This window comes from Monodon monoceros, unplaced genomic scaffold (genome assembly GCF_005190385.1).
Source record: "Monodon monoceros isolate NGI ecotype Baffin Bay Population unplaced genomic scaffold, NGI_Narwhal_1 Super_Scaffold_1, whole genome shotgun sequence".
NCBI classification, from domain to species: domain Eukaryota; kingdom Metazoa; phylum Chordata; class Mammalia; order Artiodactyla; family Monodontidae; genus Monodon; species Monodon monoceros.
The window spans coordinates 64634329-64642161 of NW_021703765.1; the positions used below are offsets into that span (position 1 = coordinate 64634329).

The window sequence follows — 7833 nt, forward strand, 5'->3', positions numbered from 1 at the left end:
GACAAGTGAGAGAAATCATACTTGCTCCTTTTCATTCACCCTATGGCAAACCATGAAGTCCACGTTTCAAGAACCACTATACACCCAACGACTAACTAATGAGTATGTTTCCTTTTTAAATAGGAAACTACTATATAAATAAATATACACATACATATATACACACACACACAGTCTTGCCAGTAGGAGGGACACACACAGTGAAAAGAATTACATCAAGACTAATTTTTTTGTCACCATGAGTCTATCCTTAAGAGAAAGAAAGAGGATATCTGAAAGGCTGATGGTAAAGTTAATGACCTCTCCCACAAAAACATTTTCTGTGCACATCAGATGAACGAAAAATCTAACTATAGAAAATGATGTATTGGTTTTACAATGCTATAACTTATTTACACATGTAAATATATATGTACGAGTTCAAACAGTTAGTCCATAAATATTGATAGCTTACTTTGTACCAGGCAGTATATAAAGTGCTGAGGAGTGAAGGAGAATAGCCATCAGTACCTACTTCTGCAGGGATTACAGTCTACCTCTTTAAATATGATGTCAAACACTAGGCATGTGGCCTCAAAGGAGTCACAACATCCCTGATTAAATGATGCTTTCAAATCCTTATGAGGATCTAAGAAGATGTATGTGACAGCACCTTATAAATCATGCTACCTAAGGTAAAAAGGGATACCTGGCCCTTTTCCCAAAATACTGTATATAGCAATCCCCTTCAGTATAAATTATCTTTTAACTGGCAAAAAAAATTTCTTTAGCAAAAAATAATCGCTAAGGTTGCTCTTTTCACAATATCTAAGATTTCAATATTATCTTTCTCTGATATCGACCCATATAAAATAACTGAAATTAAATTCTCCATGATGGGAAGTGAGAGGGAGACTCATTTTTGTAGTGCAAAAACACCATTTTCTGATTTCATAACTTACAGCGGGGAGGAAAGGGGCAAATCAAAAGTAACTTATTCAAACTTAAGGAAAAAAGTTACCTTTTAATCTAAGATTCATCAGGGAAAGTTTCAACCCAAGAAAGCATTTTTTAAAAGTTACTGACTCAGGCTCTTCCAAATGGAGTTAGAGTGAAAGGTTAATTGTGGTATTTTGCAAGCAAAGGAAAGCAAGTACGGAGCAATTTTTTCAGTCTCCAAGACTTTTTTTTTTTTGCGGTACGCGGGCCTCTCCCGTTGCGGAGCACAGGCAACAGATGCGCAGGATCAGCGGCTATGGCTTACGGGCCTAGCCGCTCCGCGGCATGCGGGATCTTCCCGGACCGGGGCACGAACCCATGTCCCCTTCATCGGCAGGCGGACTCTCAACCACTGCGCCACCAGGGAAGCCCAGACCTAACCTCTTAGAAAACAAAAATGTTATAACCAAACTGCTTTCCATAAAGCATAGACTTTTAAAAATATACTCTACACAATATCAGTTCTTCATATCTAAAAGAAGTAGACTAATTATTTAGACTGTTTCCTATCCTATGATTTGCCCTTTTCAATTCAGCCACGTCAACAATGACAAAAGGTATCAAACTGATGCTTTATGAGCAAGGTTTATGTTTGCACTTACTGAGGATGTGACTCTGAACAGCATGGGACACTTTAAAGACTATCATAATCCAACTAGGCTGGACCATCTGCACAATTAGTGGAAAGGCCCAAAAACAGTCAACCATAAAAGCCCAACGTTAAATCTTAAGCGTCGAAAGCAGTTACGTCCAAAGTAGAGTATAGTACACTTCAAGGAGTACCCAAGATAGCTCCACTGGGGTAAACAAGAAAGATATTTGAACTTTATTTTTAATTCTCATCCTTGTTAATTTTTTTGTTTATATTGTATAAGGTACAAAATAACCAGTTACTATACATATTATTTGTAAATTAAATACTTAAGGATTGAACATTAATACTCAAATTTTTTTTTTACTGTTGGGATGAGCAATCAAAAAGTTTACAGACCATTGGTCTAAAGTAGTCCCTATCACTGCACTTTCATTTTTACCTGCCCCTTCCACAGTTAAGCTGTAGAGGCTAAGATCTGATGCTGAAAAAAGAACAAAGGAAAACTATTCCCAAACTATTTTAAACTCCAACAAGCTAAAAGGTAGTAAATCACTAGCAAGAATATATGGAATTGCACAGGGAGCTCAGCTCGGTGCTCTGTGTCAACCTAAATGGGTGGGTGGAAGGGAGGTCCAAGAGGAAGGGGATATATGCATACATATAGCTGATTCACTTCATTGTACAGCAGAAACTAACACAATATTGTAAAGCAATTTTACCCCAATTAAAAAAAAAGAATACATGGAATTGGACACTGATATTCTCTTGCTGAGACTTTAAAATAGCATCCTATCTAGAGGGTGCCCTGAGTATATTCAAATTTAAAAAACAAAACCCGGGGCTTCCCTGGTGGCTCAGTGGTTAAGAATCTGCCTGTCAATGCAGGACACACGGGTTCAAGTCCTGGTCCGGGAAGATCCCACATGCCGCAGAGCTACTAAGCCCGTGCGCCACAACTACTGAGCCTGCGCTCTAGAGCCTGCAGGCCACAACTACTGAGCCCGTGTGTCACAACTACTGAAGCCCATGCGCCTAGAGCCTGTGCTCCACAACAAGAAAAGCCACTGCAGTGAGAAGCCCGCGCACCGCAATGAAGAGTAGCCCCCGCTCGCCACAACTAGAGGAAGCCTGGGTGCAGCAACGAAGACCCAACGCAGCCAAAAATTTAAAAAAAAAAAAAAAAAAAAAAACCCTTTGCCAGGTAAGCCCACTTTTAGGAATTTAGCCTAAGGAAACAATAGCACATGTATTTTAAAAGTCCAGACAAGGGAATTCCCTGGCAGTACAGTGGTTAGGGCCCCATGCTTCCACTGCAGGGAGCACAGGTTTGATCCCTGGTTGGGGAAGCAAAATCCCGCAAGACATGCGGTGCAGAAAAACAAAAAAAAAAGAAAAGAAAAAATACATTTTATGTTGCAACTCAATACACATATATAAATGTATAAAACAACAAAAGTTTCCCAAATCAATAATTATTTTTACCATTTCTGATGTGCTGATATTTTCTAGTTTTTAGAAATCACCACATTGATTTCACTACCCTATGACGTTGCCACCTGCCATTTAGAAAACAGAGCCCTAAAACTTTACACAGAATGTACTAAACTCCTTGACCCTTCCACTTTCTACCACCGTTCTAACATAACAAAATGTGTGAAATCTAGCAAGTCTACTCCAAGTGCAAACCTGGGCACAAATGTAAGACTCCCAGATCCCTCTGAAGTTTCTTGAAACACTGTGACCATTTCTATTGGCAGACTGGTACAAGTGCTTGCTAAAAGGTTTCTCCAGGCAGAGTACAGACATTTTGTTGTTGCTTTACCAGAGATATTAGTAAATTCTGCACTTGACAGCAGATACCAGATTTTACCACTGCTCCACAAGCCAACTCTTCCAGGAAAATAGGATTCTAATACAATATGACTCCATTATCATCCCCTTACATTTTTAGATTGCTTTTCATATACACCACTCCATTTGATCCTCACTGACAGGTTGATATAAACAGAGAATTTGCTCTTCTTCCTTTTACTAATGAAGGAACTGAAGCTCAGAAGGGTTATGTGGTTTGCCAGAAACAATACAGCTAATGAGAAGCACAACCCAGGCTTGAACCCAGGACTTACTGGTCATCCAATGCCATGCTACAATAGTTTTCACTTTGAACATCTGATACAAATGTGAATTTAAAAGGTATGTTAAGGTTCTAGGCGCAAAAGTGAAGATACAAGCATGAAATTAAAATTAAAAATAACAATGAATATTAACAATTTTCTAGCCTCTAAAATTATTGGGAATCCTAATTCAACTGGATATGTATTTAATCTCGTGCTTTGTCTTAAGTTTCACTGATTATAAAATTACATATAAATTCACCACAGAAAATTACAAAATTGGGTGGTCTGTAAGAAACAGCTGACCACATAAATTACACAAACTTCCCCCGAACCATTCTTAATCTTGTGGCTTCACACTAAATTTTGAAGTTCCCTATGTGAAATCCATTTTGATTTCAACACTAAGTTAATTACAACAGCATAAGCATGTTGTTTCTGCATAATACTTGCAACATGAGCTCAATTTCCAGAGCACTTTTGAACAATGTCTAAAATCCATAAGTCAAAAGCAGAATTCAAAACAGAATGTTCTTTTTTCAGTTTTTTTTTAATTAAAAGGTTCATCTACCTATATGAGATTAATACTAAGTAACAATTACAAATTATTAAAGATTTCCAAATTCAGGCTGGAGAAACTACTTGAGGTCAACAAGTACAGGCCTTTAATCGTAGATTGATAAGAAAACTGAGGTCCAGAGAAGCGACATTCCTAACAGCAGTCACAGAGTCAAATTAATGACACAATCTCTGCCAATCTACAGCTTCCCATTATTCTAAATACCTCTGCATCTAACAAAATGCGCTTAAAAAAAAAAAACACCAATACCTAAAATAATTAAGAAACACATACACACACAAAAAAAATATTAAGGCACATTTACGACCCAAAAACTAGAGAACAGGATAGTGTGCAATAGCAGTCTTTAGAAAACAGAATCTCTTGATGGGATCTCAAAGTTCCAAACCACAAGGACTAAAAAGCTCACTCTTTAATCCAATGCAAATGATCAAGTAACTTTTAATAACAAACATTGTTATCAACCACCAAAACTGTTCTTTTTCCCATCTCAATACTATTCATTTACTCGACAAATATCTGAGAGCACAGTATATGCTGGGAACTATGCTAGCTACTGGAGACACCAAAGAACAAAACAAACATGGCCTCTGGCTCTTGCAGTGGACAACTAGGTGTACTTCTCTAACAATACTACACTATGATTTAACAGGATATTTAGCAAACTCCTTCACTGCTCTATACAACTGTAACATTTTCTTCCAACTCTTCCAAACTTGTAACAAACCTCACCACACCCCCTCTGCAATATGACTACTTCCTTTGGTAACTCAGCACTCCACTTTACCATAGAAGGTGTTAACCAAAACTGCAACAGATTTTAAAACTGACTTTACCAGTCCTCAGGGCCTCAGGCATATTTCAACAACTTTTCACAGTCCACAGTAAACCTGCCTGGTTCACAACCCTTGTCTCAAATGACTGCTAATTCACCTGCCCTACCCACACTTTACTAGAAACTGAATCAGATGGTGTAGGAGCAATCATGATGCTGGGAAGCACCTTCAGTGGAGCTCTTTGTGGGCCAGAAGCAGACTTACTGCCTCTCCCTCTCTGCTTCCTTCCTCTGGATTCCTCATTGTATCTCTGGATATACCTCCAGTCAAGCAGCCTCTAATTTTATCAAGTGTGTTCCTCAGAACCTGCACAAATAATTTTTGGCAACAAATCTGTTTCCCCTACATAAATCCATTATATTTTAAGAGATGCTCAATTTTCAGTTTTATCTCTCAGGCTTCCCCCTCCTCCATACCTCTGAAATTGTATAAACAATTAAAAACACTCTCAGGAGTCGTAATTAGTGGAAATCTTTTGGAATACCAAAAGTGATCTAAAGCACAAGTTCACAAACCTGGCTGACCAGAATCATTCAGGGAGTTTTGTAAGGATGGATTCCTAGGCCCCACCCTCAGAGATTTTAATTCACCAGGTCCTGCGTGAGGCCCAGGAATCAGCATTTCAGGCAGTCCATATTATTTCCGACAACTGGTATTTAATTAGGTAAGGACTGAACTAAAAAAACCTGGCCTACAAGCAGGGAAAACCTCGGTTCTCCTATGGCTTGCCATTAACTAACTACAAGTGGGGCTGCACCAGTGTGCTGGTCACTCGAACAGCTCAGGGCCACCTGAAAATGAGGAAAGTAATTAGAGCTGAAAGAAGCCTTTATAGGGAGCAAATCTAAAATTCTAGAACTCTCCAAACTTAGTTAAATGACACATACTGTACTGGGTTTACTCAAAACAGTGTCATTCTCTAAGCTCTTCTACCCACCCAAGTCACAGGCCTTGGAAAAGAAGACTTTCTGCTTGCCACCAACACACCTTACCTTAGTTGGTCTCTGAGCAAAAAGCAACACGCGTCTTGTCTCTTGCCCTACTGAAACAGCCTTGGATCTGAAAGGGGAAGGTCCCCAACACCTCTTCATGTACAAGTCACGACTACTTTACATTAAAAAAAATCATCTCACCTAATTCAACCCAGGCCTCGATGGCACTGTTGTCAACATTATGAGAAACGATGGTGAAGCTCAACTGGAAGGGCATGCCAACTTTTTTTCCCTCGTTGTGAAAAAATAGATACTGTCAGATAGCAAAGTGTATGTCAAGATACTAAAACGGTTAAGAATTTAGGCCTCAGTCTGGAGACGACACCTGACCATCATTACCCAACAATAGCTAATGTGCAAAACTCACAGGTGAGACTATCAGACCCCCGATGAGTTTATTAAAACGGCCATAAAATTTACCCCACTATTTTGAAGGAAGTTTTCCAGCCCAAAGTACAACCAACAATATTATCTTAGGGGTCCTAAGCAGCAGGATTCAATACATTTAGTGGCCCGATTTTCATCTGAGAAATTACTCTGCAATCTTTCGTGGAGCTGTTTGACCAGTGTTGCTGAGCTCTCTCAACCGCCTCCGAACCATCCTTCCCACCCAAGCACTACCAGGTCAGGGTGATGCCCTGCTGCACAGTAAGGCGGCCACTCCTCCTTCCCACAAGTCCCGGGCCCGCTCCGCTCGCCCCGGGGGCTCCGTGGCCCCCGACCTCCGGCCTCTCGCCATGGAGGACTCCCACAGACCCGGTCGGGGCGAGGAGCGCACACTCACCTCCCGGGGGTCCGCGGACATTTCCCCGGACGCTGCGAGGTAGCGCCTCACACCCCTAGCCCCGTGGGCCCTTCCCCACCAAGTTCAGGAAGGCTGCCCGGGTTGGACCCCGCCTCCTCCGCGCCGAGGGTCCGGGCCGCGCCGGGCCGCTGATCTCCCGCTCCCCGCGCCTCCCTCTGGCGGCCGCGGCCGCCGCCCGGGCCACCCTCCCCGGGCCACGCACGCCGTCCGCAGCCCCCCGCCGGCCGCCGCCGCCTCCTCAGAGGGTGACAGCCGCCGCGCCTGGGCCGAGGCCCGCCCCTCCTCCAGCTCCTCCTCACCCCCGGAGAAGACGGGGCGGGAGGGGGGGGGCCTTCCTTACCGGGCGGCAGGACATGGTGAGGCCCGTCACGGCACGGCCTCCTCCGCCACCCCACAAGGCTCCCAGCCAGGGCCGGCGGGGGGCAGGGCCTGGGCCGCTGGAGCGTCTCGACCGGCTGCTCCTCTGCCACTGCCGCTGCCGCCGCCTTCTCACAACCACAACAACATGGCGGCGACGGCCACACAGAGCACGCTCCCGAGACAGAGCTGGGCCGCGAGCGGGGGCGCGCGCGCACGCTCGGCCTCTCAGCCGGCGGTCAGGGGAAAAGAGGGCGGGCCGTCGCGGGGGAGGGGGCGGGGTCTGGGCCGATTACCACGCCCCCGGGGTGAGCCGGGTTGCGGGTGAGCCGGGTTGCTGATCAGCCGAGCGCCCGGGGCGAGCGAGGGGCTGGCTGGGAAGCGCAGCTGGCGAAGGAGAGAAACGGCTGGGTAATGGGCGAAGAAGAAAACCAAAGGTGGTCCCACAGATTTTTGGGAGGCATCTTTTCCTAGCTCTATAGCCCTGGGCAAGACAACGCTAGAACAATAGTAGTGTCTTTCACCTGTAATTGTGCTGAGGATAAAACTAATTTAATGTAATGCAAGTTAAGTACA

General features: G+C 43.7%; 1 protein-coding gene across 5 annotated transcripts in view; it reads right to left on the reverse strand.

The window, feature by feature from the left end:
- The window catches only part of MTMR3 (myotubularin related protein 3), a 131940-nt gene extending 124521 nt beyond the window's left edge, over positions 1-7419 (reverse strand). For 4 of the 5 annotated variants that reach the window (XR_003795277.1, XM_029233876.1, XM_029233852.1 and 1 more), the window contains exon 1: positions 7241-7419. The gene's annotated coding sequence lies outside the window, so the exon portion shown is untranslated. Of the gene's footprint in view, positions 1-6879; positions 7039-7240 lie in introns of those variants that run through there. The other variant, XM_029233867.1, reaches the window with a different exon arrangement.
- Positions 7420-7833: the final 414 nt, after the last annotated feature.